The 25,522-nt window shown below is 40.1% G+C and overlaps 1 protein-coding gene, 1 long non-coding RNA gene and 1 other non-coding gene across 53 annotated transcripts in view; 2 read left to right on the top strand and 1 right to left on the bottom strand.

The window, feature by feature from the left end:
- HEATR5A (HEAT repeat containing 5A) overlaps positions 1-1,532 on the bottom strand; it is a 137,026-nt gene extending 135,494 nt beyond the window's left edge. For 37 of the 50 annotated variants that reach the window (XR_013521129.1, XR_013521128.1, XR_013521127.1 and 34 more), the window contains exon 1: positions 1,445-1,532. The gene's annotated coding sequence lies outside the window, so the exon portion shown is untranslated. Of the gene's footprint in view, positions 1-1,126 lie in introns of all 50 variants that reach the window. The other 13 variants (XM_078334712.1, XM_078334709.1, XM_078334706.1 and 10 more) reach the window with 1 other exon arrangement.
- LOC144577382 (uncharacterized) lies at positions 1,148-23,537 on the top strand. 2 transcript variants are annotated; one of them, XR_013521132.1, is made up of 3 exons: positions 1,148-1,354; positions 2,822-2,941; positions 23,408-23,537. It is a non-coding gene; the product is annotated as an uncharacterized LOC144577382 (long non-coding RNA). The 2 variants fall into 2 exon arrangements; XR_013521131.1 differs by lacking the exon at positions 23,408-23,537 and adding an exon at positions 3,736-3,848.
- Positions 3,204-3,310, top strand: LOC118145254 (U6 spliceosomal RNA). The gene has a single exon (XR_004730382.1). It is a non-coding gene; the product is annotated as a U6 spliceosomal RNA (small nuclear RNA).
- Positions 23,538-25,522: the final 1,985 nt, after the last annotated feature.

Below are 25,522 nucleotides of genomic sequence, written 5' to 3' on the forward strand. Positions count from 1 at the left end.
CAGATACAACGATTAAAAAAAAAAAGAGAGAGAGAAAAAGTGACCTAATCTAACATCTATAAATAGTGGAGGGAACTTAAGCAGGAATTCATGTTTCCTGACTTTCAGGAGTCTTTTCCTATTCTATAGTTTATATAGGTAAAACAACTGCATTCCAAGGCATAACAAATTCATACTCCAGTATTCTCCAGCTGTCACTATTCTTATATTATAAATCCTGCCTGTTTACCAGTTAAGTAAAAAAAAGTCAATGGTATTAAAATGTAACATAAACCTCCGCGTCCATGCTTTTATCTAAAATCACGTTCTCAAAGACATACTTTCTAAAATGTTTGGAAAATGAAATAAAATTCTCCTCTCCCCATCCATCTAATGCTTAACATCTAATGCTTAACTACACTTCTGCTTTCCCTACAATTTAAGTAATTTCAGTTAGTATTTTTGCTGTTAAGTTCTTAACTGTACTTGTGGGCCCCTTTATTTCTCCTTAAACTTTTAACATCTCTTTCAGGCTGTAAATTCCTTAAGGGTGTCTAGCACAAAAAAGGTGCTGAAAATGTGTTCAATAAATGAATGCACAAAAAAACAATGGATAATTATGACCTTTAACATAGGGGTTCAAGCCATTTTACTATTATGTGACCTGACATTCAAGAAAACTATCCTAACTTGCCAGAGGTATCCATTATTGTGATAAACAAAGGGCTATACAACACTTCATAAAGTTTATAAAGACTTTATAATCACTCGAAATAACGCCGTGTTGGCCGAGAGTAGGGTGAAAGAAAATGTTTCCCCACGCTAAGCAAATGCTACCCCAGCAAAAGCTTTCTTTCCTGGAGAGAACTAAAATAGTTCTCCACTTAGAAGGCAAATATCCACACTCTCCACTACTCCCTTCTTGGAGAGGGAACTCCCTGAGGGTTCCCGCAGAAAACAAACAGGCCTCTGAGGAAGCTCGCCCAAAGGCCAGGCCGGGACCCCGTTCCTCGCTGACCACTGGCGGCGCAGAGGACCCCGCAGGGCGGGTCCCGGGAGGGGCGCGCGGGCTAGGCGGGCTCCGACCTCCTGACCTTCCCCACACGCCGGGCGTCCCGGGCTCCCGCTGGCTGGAGTCCACGCCTACCTGTTGTGCTTAGGTGAAGCCAGACTCTCCCGGAGCCCAGGAAGAAGGACGGACCGCACTGCCCATCCGCTGAACCCGCGCCCCAGTCAGCCCCTCGTAGGCGGGGTCCGGCCTTTCGGGTCAGGATACCTAGGCGCTCGATATCCCCCACCGGCTTCTTTCGCGATTATATCGCTGCCGCGACCACCCTCGGGATCCCAGAGCGCTCAACTCACATTGCTGGCCCTGGTACGTCCTCCCTCCCAGCCAACAGGCAGTCCAGATACCGCCCCCTCGCGCCCGGAGCTGCCCCCGCTCCGCGGACACCCGACTGCTTGCCTTTGGGGGAGGGAGGGGGTCCTCCTCAGCTCAGCGCCCGTCGGGGTTCCGCCACCCTACCGGCTGCTCCGCGAACCCCAGCAGAGTCGCATTTGCCTGCGGCGGCGACAGCGAGGCAGTGAGGTGGGAGGGGCGCTCGCGGGGCGTGGCCGGAAAGCTCGCGGCAGCTAGCACGGTGGGAGCCAGCGATTGGGAGCGCGCCCTGCGCCACGCCGCTTGTCCTACGTCCCACCAGCTGGCCGCCGAGCCATCGAGCGCCCACTCTGGCAGGCGTAACTGCTTCACCGTCGATAGAACGATGGAGACAGCGGCCCAAGTTAGGATTAGGACAGCGGTTTTTCAGTCCGGCGATTCCGGCCACAGCTATTTTTGTCTGTTTTTATCGCAAGTCAGAGTCCTTGGGTGCAGCTCCGGGACATCTAAAGGACCTGGAGAAATTCAGGCGGGGCCAGTGCTGTGGGTGTAGATGCTGTAGTGTTAGACGTGGAAGGGACCCTAGAGAGCCTTGATTCTGAGGACTGAGGTAAAGTGACTTGCTCAAGGTCACATACGAAGTCAGTGGCAGAACTGAGACTAACAGCTTCTTAGCTCGGGTCATATGCGTTTTCCCACTACACTCAGCGTTTTGAATGTCATTTTTCAAGTTTTATTTTGAATCAATCTCCAGCTTACAAAAAGGTTGCAAGTATAATACAAAGACCTTTTTTCCCAGAATTGAGATTTAAATTGCTGACCCCAAGCCACATTGTCCCTAAGCACCTTTTACATAATCACATTATAACCACCAAAATCAAAACATTTATGTAACTCAGCGTTTTGCCAATTGTCCCAATAATGTTCTTTATGGTAAAAGATTCTGTTCAGAATCAAGCATTGTATTTACTTACCATGTATCTTTCCCACTCTTCAAGCTGGAACGTGAACTCTTAGTCTTGCCTTGACTTTCATATTATTGACACTTTAAAAGATTCCTGGCCAGTTATTTTTGTAGAATGGCCTTCACTTTGGGTCTGTCTGATATTTACTCATGATTACATTCAGCTAGGTATGACAGGACTCCAGAAATGTTGCTGCTTTCTTCTTGTTGCACCCTATCAGGTGGCACAATTTTAACTTCTCTCATTACTGATGTTTAATAAAGTAGTGCCTGCTAGGCTTCTCCAGTGTAGTTACTTCTTTTTCCCCTTTGTAAATTAATAAGTATTTTGTGAGGGAGACTCAAACTCTCCTTTCAAGATATTTGTAAATATCTTGTTCTCATCAAATCTTCAATTAATGTATTTATATTAGTATGGATACACAGGTTTTTATTTTGTTAAATGAATTATAATCTCTTTCTTTCTCTCTTTTCTCTTTTTTTTGTTTTTCTTAAGATAGGGCCTCCTTTGTTGCCCAGGCTGGACTAAGTGGCTATTCATATGTCGATAGTGCAATCATGGTGCACACTACAGGCTTGACCTTCTGGGCTCATGCAATCCTTCTGCCTCAGCCTCCCAAGTAAGTAGCTTGGACTACAGGTATGCACACCACTGCACCCAGCCAATATTCTGTCTCTATCATTATTTATTTTGATGCTGAATTATCCCAAGTTTGGTGGGTAGGAGTCTCATTCATTCTAGTTTCTGTGATGTGTGTGTAAATTTTTTTGTTGAGACAAGAAGACATGGTCTCACATTCATTCTAGCTTCTGTGTTTTGTGTGTGCTTGTGTGCATGTGTGTGTGTGTGTGTGTGTGTTTGAGACAAGAAGACAAGGTCTCGTGCTCACTTCAACAGCACATATACTAAAATTGGAACAATACGGAAAAGATTAGCATGGCCCCTGCTCAAGGATGACATGCAAATTTGTGGAGCGTTCTGTATTTTTCACACTGGGGTCTGTTAGGGAGGACTAGGGGAGGGACAGCAGGGAGTAGGGAGTTGAGGAGGGATAACATGGGGAGAATGCCAGATATAGGTGATGGGGATGAAGGAAGCAAACCACCTTGCCATGTATGTACTTATGCAACAATCCTGCATGTCTGCACATGTACCCCAGAACCTAAAGTGCAATTATATGTATATATATATATATATATGGTCTCGTGCTGCTTTGGCAGCATATATATATATATAAAAGAAGACAAGGTCTCACTCTGTCACCCAGGCTGGAGTGCAGTGGTCTGATCATGGTTCACTGTGGCCTCAACCTCCTGGGCTCAGGTGATTCTCCCACCTCAGCCTCTCAAGTAGCAGAGACAATGGGTGCACTACTGTGCCTGACTAATTTTTTTTGTATCTTTGTTTTTATAGAGACAAGGTTTTGACATGCTGCCCAGGCTGGTCTTGAACTCCTGGGCCCAAACTATCCACCTGCCTCAGACTCCAAAGTGCTGGGATTACAGGTGTGAGCTGCTGTACTGGCTTTAAATTTTGTAAACATTTTATTGTAAAATATTTTTAAAATATAGAATAATTATAAGAGCTTTAAATACCATATACACATTGTCCAGATTCAACATTAACAGATTACTATTCTGTGCCCTTTTGATACATCCCCATCATTCTTTCAGCACTCCCCTAGTTACTAGCACAATTAGATGTTTCAGGCTTATCCTGCTCCAGCCTTGGATGTAGCCATTTATGCAGAGCCCTGATTCCTTATAGTGGAAAATGGTATTCAGACTAGGTATGCTCACTGCTATTAAGGTATCCATAGCCCAGGCTGTCTCAGTGGATGTAGTTGGGAAATATTTTTATACATTCATACACATACACAGTACATCTTTATATGTATCCTTACATATTTATAGCTATATTTGTCTAACAATAGATATTGAAAAATCATGTGTTCATAGTAAAACCTCCAATCCAGCATTATACAGTTCATTCTAGTTTCTGCTCTTCCACATTTATAACTACTTTCTCCTACAGAGAGAAGCCTGGCTCCCATTATCCTTGAGATACTTACTTTTTTGAATAACCCTGCTGTATGTGAGCAATCACCCATAGGTGCCATCTCTTCCTTTGGAAGATACTGCCCTTACCCCACTAAGGTTCTCAAAGCCCCAAATTAGCCATCTCAAGCCCCACTCTCATCTTTCTTTCCTTACCATCCCTCCCATACCCTGTGATCATGCCTAGCTTATAAACCCTACCCACCCTGCTCAGACCCAATCATCCCATGCCAAGCATCCCCCTTAACTCACTTTATATAGATTAAATACACACACACTATATACATTAGTTATATATTATATATTTTCTACATCACCCTATATACACATACATACATCTAATATATAGCTTAGTTACATATTATATTTATTATATATTAATTTTTATAAAATCTTATATATACACACAGTATATGTTATATATCATATATATTTGTTGTATATATTATTTGTAGTACCCAAAACATGTATCATATATATATATAGTGTGTGTCTATCATATGTATGTATATATATGGTGTGTATGTATACAGTATATATGCATAGGTAAAGAATAATATGCAAGATATATATTGTATGCATGTATATAGGGTATTGCAAAGTACCCTAAAAAAGGAACAAAACTATTACAGGATTCTGAAGGAGAGAACAATTACTGTGAAGTACAGTTGGGAGGCTCATGAAGGGTTTAAAGAAAGAGATGACATTTAAAGTGGGCTTTGAAGGACACATAAGGATGGATGAGGAGGATATATGCCATTAGATATGGAAAAAACTCTGGAAAATAGTTTTAGCGGGCTTAAAGCAGAGAAAGAAATTCATTTTGCTTGAGTATGTGGTACAAGAATAACAACATTAGAATTTCAGAGTTAGAAGGGATATTATGTATCATTGAGTCCAACCACTAGTTTTACAAAAGATTCAAAGATGGCTCCAGACTTTAAGCTAAGTGACTAAGAATGAATTTAGAAGGTAGAAGTTGGAGGGGGAAATAATGTGTTTAATTTTAAATTAAATTATTTAATTTCTCCTTGGATGCCTTACTGTCACCTTAAATGTGTCACCTCACATTTGAGGTGACAGTAAGGCATCCAAGGAGAAATGAGGGACTACAGCTTAGAAGCGGGGTCAGAGCTAGTGAAGCGGGGTCAGAGCTAGTGAAGCGGGGTCAGAGCTAGTGAAGAGGGGTCAGAGCTAGAGAAGAGGGGTCAGAGCTAGAGAAGTAGAATCCAAATTTTTCCACCTGGTGCTGACAACTGACATAATGAAAGAGAAAAAAATGAGAAAAAACAAGAGCAGCACAAACACCAGGGTTATTATCTTAACCAAATGGAAATGTGTCCCACTGTTCAACTACTATTATACTTTAATTATACTTTGTTTAATTTTAAATTGAAATTTTGAGTCGCAAAAAAGAATCTGTATTATGGGTAGCAGAAAGAACATAGCTTTGGAATTGGTGACTTACATTCAAATTACACCACTTAGTAAGCATGACCTAGGGAAAATTACTTCATATTCTGAAGCCCAACTTCCTCACTTATAACATGAGAATACCATCTCCTTCCCTGAGGTGTTCTGAGGATTTGAGATATAATATATAACTAGCATGTTTTCCACTGTGAAATGATAGCTAGAATTATTAAGCACTTAACTCCCCACTCCCAACTTTAGCTTGTGAATGCATCACAAATATCTGATGAACATACGGAATATGCTCATCAGATATTTGAAGAAGGAATGGAGAATTTGATATACTTCTTACTTATTTTATACTAATCACTATAAAGCATTATACTGCATTTTCTAGGCTTTGTATAACAGAAACATTTTCTCACCAATAAATTAAACATTCTTAGAAGTATAACAGTTGGTATTTTAATGGTATATGTAAAAACAATGAAGCAATCCAGTGGTTACCCATTTAATTTGCTTTGTGATATCCTGCTGCAATTTATTGTTCAAATATAACCAGTTTGATGATTTTAGATTCCAAATAGCATACATTTGGGAAACTGAAAATGATAGATTACTTCTATTTCTGAAATTGTAAAATTCAATGACGGTAGAACAATATTGCTCCAACAATAGAATTCTATTGTTCCCATGGAACTCTAGGGCCCTCCTCTTGATTGTACCCCTCAAGAGGTTAATAGGAGTTCCTTTGAAAAAGACATTCTTAAATAATTTTGAGAAGTACTATATATTAATATATTACAGCCATTTCTTAGAGAGTCAGTATGTATATTTGTGGGCTGCATTTGATGCAATGGTTCACAAATTTATTTGGAATACAATATCTTTAAAAAAAAAAAAAGGAATGGATATTGGCCAGGTGCAGAGGCTCATGCCTGTAATCTCAGCACTTTGGGAGGCTGAGGTGGGTAGATCATCTGAGGTCAGGAGTTTGAGACCATCCTGGCCAACATGGTGAAACCCCATCTCTACTAAAAATACAAAAATTAGCCAGGTGTGTTAGCATGCATCTGTAGTCCCAGCTACTCAGGAGGCTGAGGCAGGAGAATCGCTTGAATCAGGGAGGTAGAGGTTGCAGTGAGCCCAGATTGCACCACTGCACTTCAGACTGGGTGACAGAGCGAGACTCTGTCTCAAGCAAACAAACAAACAAAAAGAATGCATATTAATAACTTTTAGAACTAATGTCCTGGGATCAGACTTTGGAAAATGCAGCTCTGGAAGTTTTTTATTAGTGATCTACTCCAGTCATGCCAGGTTGCTCATTGTCGATGGAACCACTGAGGAGACTAGGGTTTACATTTGGCAAGCTCATGTCACAAAACTCATGGGTTGGGCACAGCTTCCACTCTGTTGATTTCAATGTGATCTGAAGCCTGAGATGACAGTGATACCCTACTCTAACAAAAGATCTGTGGCCCTTTGTGATACAGCTTTCCACATTGTGGTCTATCAAGCATTACTTGTCAATATTCTGCTGAGCTTGCTGTAATCTGTGACAGCTTTTAGCACAAATTTCTCATGAGAACTTTTGGCAATGGGTAGGATTTCCCACAGTAGCAAACTACCACTATAAATATTCAGTTCAAGAAGTACTTAAAAACAGTAGCAAGATCTTCACCTATGATGGCAGGTAAGATCTTGCTACAGTTTTTAGCAAGTTTAACCTGGAAGGAAGCTGTTAAACTCAGGACTGCATTTCTAAGCAGGAATACTTAACAAAGGTAGATCTGCAACTATGTATTTGATAACATTTTACAGTAGAAATGACTGCAATTGTGTTCGTCCTAGTAAGGACTCCAAAGGTCCCTTCCAAATCCTCATTCTCTGATCAGATAAAGAAATACAGTGCTTTACATGTGCGTAAACTTTATGGTTTTGTTCCAAACTTGCTGTAATATTTTATAAGAAAGCCACTTAAACTCTTTGGGCTGTGTTTTCTTCCCATGGAAAATGAGCATGTTGTATTAGGGGGTCTTTTAGGGGTTATCCTCTGATTTTATCTTTTTGTTGTTGTTTGTCTTTTTTATCCTCTGATTTTAGGAAAATCATTCTTCTGGTTTTCATAAAAAAGGGATAGAGACTTCAGGAAGTCAGTGTTAAGATGCTGTAACCTGGGGTGGGAGAGAAAACCCCGTGTATCTCCTCTGGCTATTGTTTTAATATAGTTTTCACCTTGGTAGGCAGGAAGGATGTGACCCTGAAAGACTGAGCAGCAGGACAGGAAGGTTCCAACGGAGAGGGGGAGGGTCAAGCAGCAACACACCTGCAGTGGCCAGGGACAGCAGGCTCTAGATAATGGGATCCATAGCAGACTTTAACAAGTGGGAAGGAGGAGGTATTTGTGGGGAATCAATAAAAGTGAGGCTAAAAGGAATTAAAAGCAAGTCCTTGGTCTGCTTGTCCATGTTCCCCTGCCAGAAAGTCCCTGATGGGAACCACAGGAAACACTATCATAAACCAAATTAATCACAAAGTTAATCTATCAAGGTGAAGAAGCAAAAGTTAATGACCTTCCAGCTCAGTTCTAAAAATGAGCCAAAACCCAGAGAATGGGATAGGTCAAGCCAGAGCTAGAACTGAGGAGGAGAGCCATGTTAAATTAAATATTACACAAACCCTCAACTTCAGCTGCAAGCTCTTTAGTAAAGTTGCCTGTTTACATGCTAATAGGTAACTTAAGAAAGTCAGTTAGTGCTTTCATTTAGGGTTGCTTCATTCTTTAGGAGTAGCATATAAGCCCCCCCGCCATACTGACAGAAATGCTATTCACCAGTTGGAGATATATTTGTTATGAAAACTAATGATGGATGATCATCCACTTAAAAGGTAAATGTCAGACTATTAATCACACAAGATAACATTAAGACCTAAATAATTTGTAATAAGATTCATAATTTAGGATTATTTGTCTAATTCAAGAAATTGAACTTACCCAGCAAAATGGCGCTACATAGTTGATAAATAGTTTTCTTGCTGAATTATTTTATATATAACTATATACATATTATAAAAATACCTATAGAAATTATCAGTTACTATGTTCATGTATCATAGATCTATTATTATCTTCTTCGGGACATCTTATTCTTAAGCAAATTCTAATAAAAATTAGTTCATATAGGCCAGGTGCAGTGGCTCACGCTTGTAATCTCAACACTTTAGGAAGCCGAGGAGGGTGGATTATGAGGTCAGGAGTTCGAGACCAGTCTGGCCAACACAGTGAAATCCTGTTTCTAAAAAAAAAAAAAAAAAATTAGTTAATATATCAAACTTGTTGTTTAGCTACAAACTTAAAGGAGAAAACCTTATCTAGATGCAAATATTTAACTGGCCAGCATGAACAATAGCTAGAAATTAAATGTGGTTAAGGTAATCACTGGAGCCAGAGTCATAGATCAGGAAGAAAAAGAAAAATGTTAATAATATGGAATAAAATTATATACTCTGGAATTCAATTTGCCAGCCTACAAGCATTCACAGACCAGAGCACAAATCTACTTATAAAACATACTTGCTTATCTTAATAATATTTTATTGACTTACACATTTTCTCCTGCTGTCTGCTTCCTTTCCCTTATATTGTCTGAAGCCAAAATCAAGAAAGACATTTTTTTAATATACAATAAAATATTAAGTTTTTAAAAAGCAAAATATTAAATTCCTTTATGCTAATATTAAAACATGTATATGGTTATGAACAATTATAAGAGAATAAATCAAAATGAAATAATTGTATTTGAACCATGAGATTAGTAGCTTTTTTATCTTTTCAATTTTTGTAATTGTTATATTGCTTTTTTTTACAAAAAGAAAAAGGGCAAAACATTTTTTAAAGTGTTCTCTTTGTAATTTCCTGATGCAATTTTTCCTCCTTTGGAAAGGTATTTGACACATAGTAAGTGCTCAATGTAAACTTGTTGAGTAAGTATACAAAATGGCAACTAAAATTGCTGGCAGATTTCCTTTAGGGAGAAACCAAATGATGGCACTGGCCATGGTTAAGTGAGGGTAAAATAAGTCAGGATTTACTCATCCACATGGCCAGGGGCCTCTAATTGCCTATCCTTGCTTCTTTGACTGGAATTAGAGATTTATTAGGAGGTTTTAGTGTCTGTGGGTATACTTAGAGCAAGAAGAGAGCTATTAAACATGCTGCTGGGTTCTTAAATATAACACCTAAATCAAAAGCAACTACAGAGGGAAAAAAAACGGTAAATTTGACTTCATCAAAATTCAAAACCTTTGTAATTCAAAGGACATTATCAAAAAAATTAAAAGATAACCCATAAAACAGAATAAAATATTTTCAATATTTATTAGATGAGTCTAATATCGAGAATATAGAAATAACCCCCCCCCTTTTTTTTTTTGTTCTGTCACCCAGGCTGCAGTACAGTGGCACGATCTTAGCTCACTCACCACAACCTCTGCCTCTTGAATTCAAGCCATTCTCCTGCCTCAGCCTCCCACGTAGCTGGATTTCAGGCACCTGCCACCATGCCCAGCTAATTTTTGTATTTTTAGTAGACATGGGGTTTCACCCTGTTGACCAGGCTGGTCTAAAACTCCTGACCTCAAGTGATCTGTCCTCCTCAGCCTCCCAAATGCTGGGATTACAGGTGTGAGCTACAACACCCAGCCTGAGAGAACTCTATTTATTTATTTATTTATTTATTAATTAAGAGATAGGGTCTCATTCTGCCACCCAGGCTGTAGTATAGTAGTGCAATCATAACTCACTACAGCCTCAAACTCCTGGGCTCAAAGGATTCTCCCAGTTGAGCCTCCTGAATAGCTGGGACTACAGGTGCATCCTGCTACATCTGGCTAGGTTTTTTATTTTTAATTTTGTAGAGATGGAGTCTATGTTGCTCAGGCTGGTCTCAAACTCCAGGCCTTAAGTGATCCTTCTGCTTTGGCCATCTGAAGTGTTGAGATTTTAGGCATGAACCACCATGTCCAGCCCCAAAGAACTCTTATAAGCAACAATAAACTCAATTTAAAAATGGGCAGAAGACTTGAATGAACATCTCTCCAAAGAATATATATCAAATGGGCAATAAGCACATTAAAATGTTTTCAACTTTGTTAGTCATTAAGGAAACAACTGCATAGCAAAACCACAGTGAGATACCACTTAACACCCACTATGATGGCTATAATTTTTCAAAACTGGAAAATAAATAAGTGTTGGTGAGGAAATGGAGAAACTGGAATTCTCATGTACTACTAGCAAAAGTATAAAATGATGCAGCTGTTTTGGAAAACATTTTGGCAGTTTAAGAAGAAGTTAAACATACAGTTACCATATAACCCAGCAACTCTACTTCTAGTTATATACCCAAGAGAATTCAAAATATGTATTCAAACAAAAACTTGACCTTGAATATTCATAGCAGAATTACTCCAAAAAGTGGAAACTATGCAAATGTCTGCAGGCATACCTCATTTTATTGTACTTCACCTTATTGTGCTTCACAGATACTGCATTTTTTTTTTTTTTTTACAAATTGAAGGTTGTAGCAACTGTGTTAAGCAAGTCTAGTGGCACCATTTTCTCAGCATGTGCTTACTTTGTGTCTCTGTATCACAATTAGGCCATTCTCACAATATTTTAAACATTTTAAAATTTATTTTATCAGTTACGGTGATATGTTATCACTAATCTTTGATGTTACTATCATAATTGTTTTGGAGCATCACAAACTGTACCCACAGAAGATGGCAAACTGAATAAATTTTGTATGTGTTCTGACTGCTCCACCAAACAGCCATTCCCACATCTTTCTACCTTTTCTTTTGCCTCACTGTTCCCTGCACACATGATATTGAAATTAGGCCTATTAATAACCTTGCAATGGGCTGTAAGTGTTCAAGTCAAAGGATGAGTCACATATCTCTCACTTTAAACCAAAAACTAGAAATAAATTAGGGTTAGTAAGGAAGGCATATCAAAAGCAAGACAGGGTTCTGAGATTCAAGATGGCACGGTAAGAACAACCCATGATTGCAGCTCTCAGTTAACTCGCAGAGGGTGAGTCAAAGCCGCATTTCCAGAGGGATTTTTGTTGCCCACAGAACGGGGAAATTCCCAGGTGTAGGAGAGACACGGGACGCCAACACAGCTGTTTTGGCTGGTGCGGCTGCATCAGCCGAGGCCACAGCGCAGCGGCACTCCACAACACGCCTCACAAAATGCATTGGTCCAGGTGCCCTGTTAAACCGGCAATCTGAGACTTGGGAGGGCAGATTAGCATATCCATCTGATAAAACGGGACATGGACAGTGAGCCAGACCAGGAGATTCCTGGGAAGTGGTGTTTGAGCCAGTGTAGTGGGTCACTGCATGAGAAATCACACAGATCCCAGTGCCCTAACAGCAGGCAACTGAAATACCTATGAGAGAGTCAACCACTCAACTTAAAAAAAAAAAAAAAAAAGGCGCTCTGAGGCAGGGAGCAGGCTCAGTGGGTTTCACCCCCACAAGGACAAACAAAATGGTGATCAAAACGCTCCATGTGGAGAGTTTCACTGCAGGCACAGCGGAACCCAGGATGGTGCAGCTCGGTGGGGAAGGGGTGTCCGCCATTACCGAGGCAATCTGTCCCTACTGAGGTACACTCCCATTGCTGACGCAGCCTGCCGTTGCTGAGGCAACCTGCCATAACAGAAAGACTCCGCCGCAGGGTGGAGCCTGTGGCAGCAGGGCGAAGACTGCGGCAGCAGGGCAGAGCTGGCAGCAGGGTAGAGCCCGCAGCAACAGGGCGGACCCCACGCCAGCAGGGCAGAGCCTCGGCAGGCAAATAGTGACTAGACTGCCTCCTAGCTGGGCAGGACAGTGCAACGGACACTCATAAAGAAAGCCAGAACCCCCCGAGACAGAGCATCTGAGGAAAAAAAGGGGTTTTATGAGTTCTGCTGCAGCAGACTTAAACGTACCTGCCTAACAGCCCTGAATGAACAATGGAGCTCACAGCTCAGCACATGAGCTCCTATAAAGTACAGACTGTCTCCTCAAGCAGCTCCCTGACCCCTGTATATCAAAAAAGTCATCACAAAAAGGACTGATCAGACTGACATTTGGCGGGCATCATTCTGGGACAAAGATAGCAGAAAAAGAAACTGGTAGCATCCCTCACTGTTCCGCAGCTGCTACAGGTGTACCCCAGACAAGCAGGGCCTGGAGTGGACCTCAGCAGTCATACAGCGGAGGGGCTAGACTGGTAGAAGGAAAACCAAGTAACAGAAATACATCATCATAAACAATCTGGGCATCCACTCAGAGACCCAATCGAAAAGTCAGCAACTACTCAGACGACAGGTGGATAAATCCACCAAGATGGGAAGAAACCAGCGCAAAAAGGAGGAAAACACCCGAAACCAGAACACCTCGACTCCTACAAAGGACCAAAACCCCTCACCAGCAAGGGAACAAAGCTGGACAGAGAATGACTGTGATGAAATGATGGAATTAGACTTCAGAAGGTGGGTAATGAGAAACTTCTGTGAGCTAAAAGAATATGTTTAAATCACTGCAAAGAAACTAAGAACCTTGAAAAAGGATTCGAGGAAATGATAAAAAGAATGGATAACGTAGGAATATGAATGAATTGAAGGAGCTGAAAAACACAACATGAGAACTTTGCAAAGCATGCACAAGTTTCAACAGCCGAATTGACCAAGCAGAAGAAAGAATATCAGAAGTCGAAAATCAACTCAATGAAATAAAACGAGAAACCAAGATCAGAGAAAAAAGCGCAAAAAGGAATGAACAAAGTCTCCAAGAAATGTGGGACTATGTGAAGAGACCTAACCTACATTTGATAGGTGTACCAGAATGTGATGAAGACAATGAATCCAAGCTGGAAAATACTCTTCAGGATATTATCCAGGAAAATTTCCCCAACCTAGCAAGGCAGGCCAATGCTCAAATCCAGGAAATACAGAGAACACCACAAAGATATTCTGCAAGAAGAGCAACCGCAAGGCACATAACCGTCAGATTCACCAGGGTTTAAATGAAGGAGTAAATACTAAGGGCAGCCAGAGAGAAAGGTGGGGTCATCCACAAAGGGAAGCCCATCAGACTCACAGCAGATCTCTCGCAAAAACTCTGCAAGCCAGAATAGAGTGGGGGCCAATATTCAACATTCTTAAAGAAAAGAACTTTCAACCCAGAATTTCATATCCAGCCAAACTGAGCTTCAGAAGTGAAGGAAAAATAAAATCCTTTGCGAACAAGCAAGTACTCAGAGATTTTGTCACCACCAGGCCTGCTTTACAAGAGTTCCTGAAAGAGGCACTACACATAGAAAGGAACAACCAGTACCAGCCATTCAAAAAACACACTAAATGCTAAAGAGCATCAACAAAATGAAGAATCTACATCAACTAACGGACAAAACAGCCAGCTATCATCAAAATGGCAGTATCAAATTCACACATAACAATATTAACCCTAAATGTAAATGGACTAAATGCACCAATCAAAAGACACAGACTGACAAATTGGATAAAAATCCAAAACCCATCAGTGTGCTGTATCCAGGAAACCCATCTCACATGCAAGGATACACAAAGGCTCAAAATAAAGGGATGGAGGAAGATTTACCAAGCAAATGGAGAGCAAAAAAAAGCAGGAGTTGCAATTATCATCTCTGATAAAATAGACTTTAAAGCAACAAAGATCAAAAGAGACAAAGAAGGTCATTACATAATGGTAAAAGGATCGATACAAGAAGAGCTAACGATCCTAAATATATATGGACCCAACACAGGAGCACCCAGATACATAAGGCAAGTTCTTAACGACTTACAAAGAGACTTAGACTCCCACACAATAATAGTGGGAGACTTTAACACTCCACTGTCAATATTAGACAGATCAACCAGACAGAAAATCAACAAGGATATCCAGGGCTTGAACTCAGACCTGGAACAAGCAAACCTGATAGACATTTACAGAACTCTCCACCCCAAATCCACAGAATATACATTCTTCTCAGCACCACATCACACCTACTCTAAAATTGACCACATAATTGGAAGTAAAGCACTCCTCAGCAAATGCAAAACAACTGAAATCATAACAAACAGTCTCTCAGACCATAGTGCAATCAAGTTAGAACTCAGAACTCAGAAACTAACTCAGAACCGCACAGCTTCATGGAAACTGAACAACTGGCTCATGAATGTTGACTGGATAAACAATGAAATGAAGGCAGAAATAAAGAAGTTCTTTGAAACCAGTGAGAATGAAGACACAACATGCCAGAATCTCTGGGACACATTTAGAAAATGTATAGCAATAAATGCCCATATGAGAAGAGTGGAGAGATCCAAAATTGACACCCTATCATCAAAATTGAAAGAGCTAGAGGAGCAAGATCAAAAAAACTCATAACCTAGCAGAAGACAAGAAATAACTAAGATCAGAGCAGAACTGAGGGAGATAGAGACACGAAAAAACCTTCAAAAAATCAATAAATCCAAGAGCTGAGTTTTTGAAAAGATCAACAAAATAGACAGACCACTAGCAAGATTAATAAAAAAGAAAAGAGAGAGCAACCAAATAGATGCAATAAAAAACGATAAAGGGGAAATCACCACAGATGCCACAGAAATTTAAACCGTCATCAGCGAATATTACAAACAACTCTATGCACATAACCTAGTAAACCTGGAAGAAATGGATAAATTCCTGGACACCTGTGTCCTCCCAAGCCTAAACCAGGAGGAAGCTGAAACTATGAATAGACCAATAACAAGGTCTGAAGTTGAGGCAGCAATTAAGAGCCTATCACACAAAAAAAGCCCAGGTCCGAATTCTACCAGACACACAAAGAGGAGCTGGTACCGTTCCTTCTGAAAGTATTCCAAATAATCCAAAAAGAGGGAATTCTTCCCAAATCATTTTATGAGACCAACATCATCCTGTTACCAAAACCCGGCAGAGACTCAACAAGAAAAGAAAACTTCAGGCCAATATCCATGATGAACATAGATGCAAAAATCTTTAATAAAATATTGGCAAGCTGATTGCCACAGCACATCAAAAGACTTATCCACCATGATCAAGTAGGATTCATCCTGGGGATGCAAGGCTGGTTCAACATATGCAAGTCTATAAACATAATTCACCACATAAACAGAACCAAAAACAAAAACCACATGATTAGCTCAATTGACGCAGAGAAGGCATTTGACGAAATTCAACAGCCCTTTATGCTAAAAACCCTCAATAAACTTGGTATCGATGGAATGTATCTCAAAGTAATAAAAGCTATTTACGACAAACCAACAGCCAATATCATACTGAATGGGCAAAAACTGGAAGCATTCCCTTTGAAATCCAGCACTAGACAAGGATGCCCTCTCTCACCACTCCTATTTAATATAGTACAGGAAGTTCTATCCAGAGCAATCAGGCAAGAAAAAGAAATAAAGGTATTCAAATAGGAAAGGAGGAAGCCAAATTATCTCTCTTTGCAGATGACATGATAGTATACCTAGAAGACCCCATCGTCTCGGCCCAAAAACTCCTGAAACTGATAAGCAACTTCAGCAAAGTCTCAGGATATAAAATCAATGTGCAAAAATCACAAGCATTCCTATACACCAATAACAGACTGAAAGAAAGCCAAATCAAGAACGAACTGCCATTCACAATTGCTACAAAAAGAATAAAATACCTACGAATACAACTCACAAGGAACGTAAGGGACCTCTTCAAGGAAAACTACAAACCACTGCTCAACGAAATAAGAGAGGACACAAACAGATGGAGAAACATTCCATGTTCATGGTTAGGAAGAATCAATATCATGAAAATGGCTATACTGCCCAAAGTAATTTACAGAATCAACGCTATCCCCATCAAGCTACCATTGACTTTCTTCACAGAACTGGAAAAAACCACCATGAACTTCATATGGAACCAAAAGAGAGCCCACATAGGCAAATCAATTCTAAGCAAAAAGAACACAGTGGGGGGCATCACACTACCGGATTTCAAACTATACTACAAGGCTACAGTAATCAAAACAGCATGGTACTGGTCCCAAAACACAAATATAGACCAATGGAACAGAACAGAGGCATCAGAGGCAACACAACATATTTACAACCATACAATCTTTGATAAACCTGACAAAAACAAGCAAGGGGGAAAGGATTCCCTGTTTAATAAATGGTGTTGGGAAAACTGGCTAGCAATGTGCAGAAAGCAGAAACTAGACCGCTTACTGACACCTTACACTAAAATTAACTCCAGATGGATTAAAGACTTAAACATAAGACCTAACACCATAAAAACCCTAGAAGAAAATCTAGGCAAAACCATTCAGGACATAGGAGTGGCAAGGACTTCATGACCAAAACACCAAAAGCATTGGCAACAAAAGCCACCATAGACAAATGGGACCTAATGAAACTCCACAGCTTCTGCACGGCAAAAGAAACAGTCACTAGAGTGAATCGGCAACCAACAGAATGGGAAAAAATTTTTGCAGTTTACCCATCTGGCTGATATCCAGAATTTACAAAGAACTCAAACAGATTTACAGGAAAAAAACAAACAAGCCCATTCAAAAATGGGCAAAGTATATGAACAGACACTTTACAAAAGAAGACATACATGAAGTCAACAAACATATGAAAAAATGCTCATCATCACTGGTCATTAGAGAGATGCAAATCAAAGCCACACTGAGATACCATCTCATGCCAGTTAGAATGGCGATCATTAAAAAATCTGGAGACAACAGATGCTGGAGGGGATGTGGAGAAATAGGAACACTTTTACGCTGCTGGTGGGAGTGTAAATTAGTTCAACCATTGTGGAAGACAGTGTGGCGATTCCTCAAGGCCTTAGAAATAGAAATTCCATTTGACCCAGCAATCCCATTATTGGGTATATATCCAAAGGACTATAAATCGTTCTACTATAAGGACACATGCACACAAATGTTCATTGCAGCACTGTTTACAATAGCAAAGACCTGGGACCAACCCAAACGCCCATCGATGATAGACTGGATTGGGAAAATGTGGCACATATACACCATGGAATATTATGCAGCAATCAAAAATGATGAGTTCGTGTCATTTGTAGGGACATGGATGAATCTGGAGAAGATCATTCTCAGCAAACTGACACAAGAACAGAAAATGAAATACTGCATATTCTCACTCATAGGCAGGTGATGAAAAATGAGAACACCTGGACACCTTAGGGAAGGGAGTTACTAAACACTGGGGTCTATTGGCGGGGATAGGGGAGGGACAGCGGGGGGGGGGGAGCTGGGGAGGGATAGCCTGGGGAGAAATGCCAAATGTGGGTGAAGGGGAGGAAGGCAGCAAAACACAGTGCCATGTGTGTACCTATGCAACTATCTTGCATTTTCTGCACATGTACCCCAAAACCTAAAATGCAATAAAAAAGAAAAAAAAAGAATTTAAAAAAAAAAAAGCAAGACAGGCTGAAAGCTAGGCCTCCTGGGCCAAACAGCCAAGTTATGAAATGTAAAGAAAAAGTTCTTGAAGGAAAATAAAAGTGCTATTCCAGTGAAGACAAATTATAAGAAAGCAAGAGAGGCCAGATGCAGTGGCTCATGCCTATAATCCCAACACTTTGGGATACAGTGGCAGGTAGATTGCTTGAGCCTAGGAGTTTGAGATGAGCCTGGGTAACATGACAAGAAGCTGTCTCTACAAAAAAATACAGAACAAAAAAAAATTAGGCAAGGTAGTGTGTACCTGCAGTCTCAACTATTCAGGAGGGTGAGGTGGGAGGATCACCACTTTAGCCCAGGGATTTGAGGTTGCAGTGAGCTGCAATCATACCTCTGTACTCCTGCCTGGTTGACAACGTGAGACCCTGTCTCAAAGGAAAAAAATAAAAGAAAGCAAAATGATGTTATTGCTGATATGGAGAAAGTTTTAGTAGTCTGGATGAAAAAACAAACCAGCCACAACATTCCCTTAATTCAAAACAAGGCCCTAATTCTCTCCAACTCCATGAAGGTTAAGAGAAATAAGAAGTTGCAGAAGCAAAGTTGGGAGCTAGCAGAGGTTGGCTTTTGAAGTTTAAGGAAAGAACCTATCACCATAATGAGGGAATAAAATCTTTTGAGTCAATGGAGAAATTTCTGGAACCCTAGCATGGGAAAAGATCAACGAAGGTACTTCAACCACATTGGGAAGTTGTGTTCAGAGTTTGGGTTAGCAACCGAAATTTACTGTTTAACTGCATCCTGATACTGCCTGCCAGTTCAATTGAAAACTAGGAAACAAACAACCACCAGAAAGGAGAAATTAGGTGACTCATGGTCACAAGCCCTCTCCCCACTCAGGACTAGGGGGCAAATACTCAGCAACTCAAGAGTCTTCAGCTGCCAAGCCAATCAAGTGAAAAGGATCCAAAAACCCACCATTTGGAGGGCGGATTGAAAATATACACCTTCCATTGGCCAAAAATCAAGAAAGGGAGGAAATTTCTTAGGGATATAAGCCCAGGCAGCCCTGACCAACAACGGCAACCCTCTTGGGTCCCCTTCCAGGCTGCAGAAGCTTTATCTTAGCTTGCTCAATAAACTGCATTGCTGCTTACTCTCTCGGTCTGCGAACTCGTTTGGAACTGTAACACTCACCGTGGGGTAAGGCTCTCTGCTAATTCTTTGAGCAAGGGAAGCCAAGAACCTAAGCCTGGAGCCCAAGCTGGACATGGAGAAAGGCCCTTCAGGGCCATCCTTGGACCCAATAACATGAAAGTGCAAGGTGAAGCAACAAGCACTGATATAGAAGCTGCAGCAAGTTATCCAGAAGACCTAGCTAAGATTATTGATGAAGGTGGCTACACAAAACAATAGACTTTCAATGTGACACAACAGTCTTCTATTGGAAGAAGATGCCACCTAGGATATTCATAGCTAGAGAGGAGAACTCAATGCTTCACTTTAAAACTTCAGAGGACAGCCTCACTCTCTTAATGGCTAATGCAGCCAGTAACTTTAAGTGAAAGCCAATGCTCATTGACCATTCCATAAATTCTAGGGCCCTTAAGAATTATGCTTAATCTACTCTGCCTGTGCTTTATAAATGGAACTAAACCTACAAGACAGCACATCTGTTTACAGCATGGTTTACTGAACATTTTAAGCCCACTGTTGAGATCTGCTCAAAATGAAAGATTCCTTACAAAGTATTACTGCTTGTTGCCAATGTACCTCATCACCCAACAGCTCTGATGGAGATGTACAAGGAGATGGATGTTGTTTTCTCATCTGCTAACACAACATCCATTCTGCAGGCCATAGATCAAGGAGTCATTTTGACGTTCAAGTTGTCTTATTTAAGAAATATATCTTGGCTGTGAGTGGTGGCTCATGCCTGTAATGCTAGCACTTTGGGAGGCTGAGGCGGGTGGATCGCAAGGTCATGAGATAGAGACCATCCTGGCCAACATGGTGAAACCCCATCTCTACTAAAAATACAAAAATTAGCTGGGTGTGGTAGCACGTGCCTGTAGTACCAGCTACTCAGGAGGCTGCGGCAGAAGAATCACTTGAACCCAGGAGGTGGAGGTTGCAGTGAGCCAAGATCACACCATTGCACTCCAGCCTGGTGGCGGAGAGTAACTCTGTCTCAAAAAAGAAAAAGAGCTGTAGTAGATAATAATTCCTCTGATGGATCTTGGCAAAGTCAATTGAAAATCTTCTGGAAAGGATTCACTATTCTAGATGCCATTAAGAACATTTGTGATTCATGGGAGGGGGTCAAAATGTCAATATTAACATAAGTTTGAAAGAAATTGATTCCAGCTCTCATGGATGATGTGGAGGGATTCAAGACTTCAGTGGAGGAAGTAACTGCATATGTGGTGACAATAGTAAAAGAACAAGATTTAGAGGTGGAACCTAAAGATAAAGATAGAACTGAATTGCTGCAACCTCATGATAAACTTGAACAAATAAGGAGTTGCTTACTATGGATGAGGAAATAAAGTAGGTTCCTGAGACGGTACCTACTCTGTGAAGATGCTGCAAACATTGTTGAAATGACAACAAAGGATTTGGAATATTACATAAACTGGTTGACAAAGCAGTGGCAGGGTTTGAGATCAATGACTCAAGTTTTGAAAGAAGTTCTACTGTGGGTAAAATGTCCTCAAACAGAATCACATGCTACAGAGAAATCTTTTATGAAGAATCAATTGATATGGCAAACTCCATTGTTGTCGTATTTTAAGAAATTGCCACAGCAACCCCAACCTTCAACAACTACTACCTTGATACGTCAGCAGCCATTAACTTCAAGGCAAAAAGACCCTCCACCAGCAAAAGAATTACAACTTGCTGAAGGCTCAGATGGTCATTAGCATTTTTTAGCAATAAAGTATTTTTAAGTTTAGATATGTACATTTTTAGACATAATCTATTGCACACTTAATAGACTACAGTATAGTGTAAATATAACCTTTGTATACACGAAGAAACCAAAAATATATGTTATTCCTTTTATTTTGATGGTCTGGAACTGAGTCCACAATATCTCCAAGGTATGCCTATATTGACTGATGAATGGATAAACAAAATGTGGTATAGCCATACAATGGAACATTGTTCAGTTACAAAAAGGAATAACATTCTCATACATGCTACAACATAGAGGAACCTTGAAAATATTATGCTAAGTGAAAGAAGTCAGACACAAAAAGACAACATTATGTGATTCTATTTATATAAAATGTCCAGGATAGTCAAATCAATAGATACAGAAAGTAGATTAATGGTTGCCAGGGGCTGAAGGTAGGGAGGAAAAGGGGAGTGACTTTAATGGGTACAGGGTTTCTTTTTAAATAATGAAAATGTTCTGGAATTAGTGGTGTTGCACAACGTTCTACAACCTTTTTGCAATATCATGCAGTAAGACAGTATTGTACAATCTTGTTAATATACTAAAAGCCATTAAATTATACATTTTTAAAGTGCTGAATTTTATAGCATGGGAATTATATATTAAAAATAAATATTCCCCAGAAAACTGACTAAAAAAATAATAAAAAGTAAATAAATACATAAATAACCAAGCTGGGACAATGGGATGCACTAGAACTGAATGTATGAATATCCAAGATCAGGCACTTAATGTATTTCCAATTCCTAAAGATAAATAACTGGAGAATGTTGGGGTTGAAGAAGATGCCCATTTGTTTTCCCCACAACAAAATGTTTAAACCTGAAATAAAAAACTTTAAAGGAGAGGCTGCATTAATGTTACATGTGGCTTCCAGATCATCTCAATTTTGCTTCATCTCCCCTAAACAATATGAAGACAAAATTCAGTGGTTTTGTTTGATTTGTATCACCATCTTTATCTTTCTTAAACAAAATTTCAGCCATAATTGGTGTTTTCATTGTATTAGCATCTCTTCTATCTCTCAATTTCTTTGCTTTGTCTCTCCCAGACAATATTCAGCTAAAAATTAGCATTATAATTCCATTCATATTCCTTGTATCTCTCATCTCCCTGAAAATTTTGGTTACTTCTCAATGCCCTGTCTCCTTCATAAGTACCTCTAGTCACATTTTTCTTTTTGTTTGCCCTTAATCAGCTTGTTCTTGTATTATCTTCTAAAATATCATCCTGTCGTTAATAAATTTACCTATACTCCTAGCCTCTTCTTAACAATCCTTTGACCTCTTTGCCATAATCTGACATTCCGCTGGCTCTACACTAGGGTTTTCAGGCCCTTACTTACCTCACTGCAGAGGTTGCAGTGAGCCGAGATCACACCACTGCACTCCAGGCTGGCAGCAGAGTGAGACTCCATCTCAAGAAAAAAAAAAAATCTCGGTAAAATAGAATATGCTGATAATTTTTTTTTTTTTTTTTTTTTGAGACAGAGTTTTCTCTTGTTTACCCAGGCTGGAGTGCAATGGCATGATCTCATCTCACCGTAACCTCTGCCTCCTGAGTTCAGGCAATTCTCCTGCCTCAGCCTCCTGAGTAGCTGGGATTACAGGCATGCACCACTATGCCCAGCTAATTTTTTGTATTTTTAGTAGAGACGGGTTTCACCACATTGACCAGGATGGTCTAGATCTCTTGACCTCGTGATCCACCCGCCTCGGCCTCCCAAAGTGCTGGGATTACAGGCGTGAGCCACTGTGTCTGGCCAAAATTTTTAGAAAACTGTAGCAAATAGCAAATTTATACCACTACTGGCGGGAGTAGGGGGGAGGTTTTTTTTTTTTTTTAAAAAAAAAAACCTTGTTGAAGCATATGTACACTCAATATTACTTATGAGATAATAGCAAGGGTATTGAGTAACATTTTAAACAATATTCTGAAATCATCTTGAAACTAAAATTCAGCCCAGATTTATAAAGGAAGAAATGCAATCTAACATCAATGTGACTGAGGACACAAAATTTAATCATTGCTTAAAGATTATCAGATACTTCTCTTTCACTAGTGAATGGAGATTTAATACGTGCAGTAACTTCTGCCAACTCAGAATCCTGAGAAAATAAGTCACTTTCTTTATAGAAAGAAGAAGAAGAAGAAGAAAAGGATATTACCAACAATGGAGGAGGAATGCAGAGTGGCAACAGCTCCAAGTGGACCTGGCAGACTATGAACACTGGAATCACCAAGGAAACATGTAGCTATGAAATGGCAAAAGGCTGTGTGAAAATCCTGAAGCTTTTTGGTTCAGCCTTTAAAAACCAAATGAAAATTCAAGAGAGAAGAATGTGGTTATTTTTATGAACAACTCATAAACTAGTTGAATTAAAAGAAACTGTAGTTCAAATGAGCACAAACCTAAACATTTTTTTCAGTTCATCTGATTAAAGTCTAACCAATTCCTTCTAATTTAAAAGATCCATGGCCGGGCATGGTGGCTTACCCCTATAATCCCAGCACTTTGGGAGGCCGAGGTGGGTGGATCATGAGGTCAAGAGATCGAGACCATCCTGGTCAACAAGGTGAAACACCGTCTCTACTAAAAATACAAAAAATTAGCTGGGCATGGTGGCGCGTGCCTGTAATCCCAGCTACTCAGGAGGCTGAGGCAGGAGAATTGCCTGAACCCAGGAGGCGGAGGTTGTGGTGAGCCGAGATCGTGTCATTGCACTCCAGCCTGGGTAACGAGCGAAACTCAGGTCTCAAAAAAAAAAAAAAAAAAAAAAAAATCCAGTTTTGGATATGTCCAAGACTAAAACACAATCTCATTGAAGTCTATTTAATGTGGTATAAATCTCATGGGAGCTGTGAATACCTATCTTCTCTCCTAGTCTAAATCTTGTGGCTTTTTTTATTGCTCTTTACAATGAGTGATGTTAATATCTCTTGCCTATTTTATAAGAAATAAAGAAAAGAATGATTATAAACACACACAGACAAATAAAAGATCCAGTTTTTTGTTTTTTTGAGACAAGTTCTCACTGTGTTGCCCAGGCTGGTCTTAAACTCCTGGGCTCAAGCTATCCTCTTGCCTTGGCCTCCCAAAGTGTTGCGATTACAGGCATGAGCCACCACACCTGGCCAGCAATGCCTTTTTTTAATGGAGATTTACTACCCCAGCCAAAAGTGTCTTCTCCTTCCACAGCAATTTTATTAATAAAACTCACTGATAGCATTGTTTATACATCAGAGACCATATACTACCTAGTGCATTTTTGTGGCTAATATATCCCTTACTAGATGGTAAATTCCTTGGGGCTAGTGGTCATATTTTAAACTATTTCACACAGCCCCTAGCTACACTGATAACCTGCACTTTATAAGGATTACATCATTTAAGTGGAAAGCAACTATCTATGATGCAGTATTAAGCAAGTGTTAGAACATTTTCAACATATGGGTTTTAAAAGGAGAATGTGTATATAATGAAAGAAATAAAAGCCCTGTGATGGGTGGGGTGGCTCACACTTGTAATCCCAACACTTTTGAGGCTGAGGTGGGTGGATCTCTTGAGGTCAGGAGATAGAGACCAGCCCGGCCAACATGGTGAAACCCTTTGTCTACAAAAAATGCTAAATCAGCCAGGGGTGGTGGTGCGCACGTGTAATCTTAGCTGGTTGGGAGGCTGAGGCAGGAGAATCACTTGACCTGGGAGGTAGAGGTTGCAGTGAGCAGAGATCACACTGAGATCACTCCAGCCTGGGCAACAGTGAGACTGTCTCAAAAAAATATAAAAAGAAAAGAAAAGAAATAAAAGCCCTGAGGACTTTCAGAATGTAATCAGAAGAAAAGATAATGCAGGCATTGAGCAAACTAAACTTTAAAGATCATGTTTGCTCATAGACATACCTTGGGGCTGCTAAGGAAATCAGAAGAATGCCAGGAATAGAAAGTGGCCTTAGCCTGTCTACATTAGTACAAGGCTGAAGTAAACAGTATCTGAAAGTTGGAGCCAAGGATTACATTTCTGCTAGTATGATCAGACATTTTCTAAAAAAACTCCATACCTTCTCTTTAAAAAAAAAAAAAGCCCACAATTACTTTCCCAACATCAAATGTTTATAGCAATAATAGCTAATGGTTCTCAGATACTGTTGTACAGGGTGTGGGGCATTCTCCACATAAAGTCTTCTTTTCACATTCAGATAAAAGGCTGATGTAATAGGTCAAATTTTATTAAGCTTCTTTAGAGAAAAA

The sequence above is a fragment of the Callithrix jacchus genome, chromosome 8 (genome assembly GCF_049354715.1).
Source record: "Callithrix jacchus isolate 240 chromosome 8, calJac240_pri, whole genome shotgun sequence".
NCBI classification, from domain to species: Eukaryota; Metazoa; Chordata; class Mammalia; order Primates; family Cebidae; genus Callithrix; species Callithrix jacchus.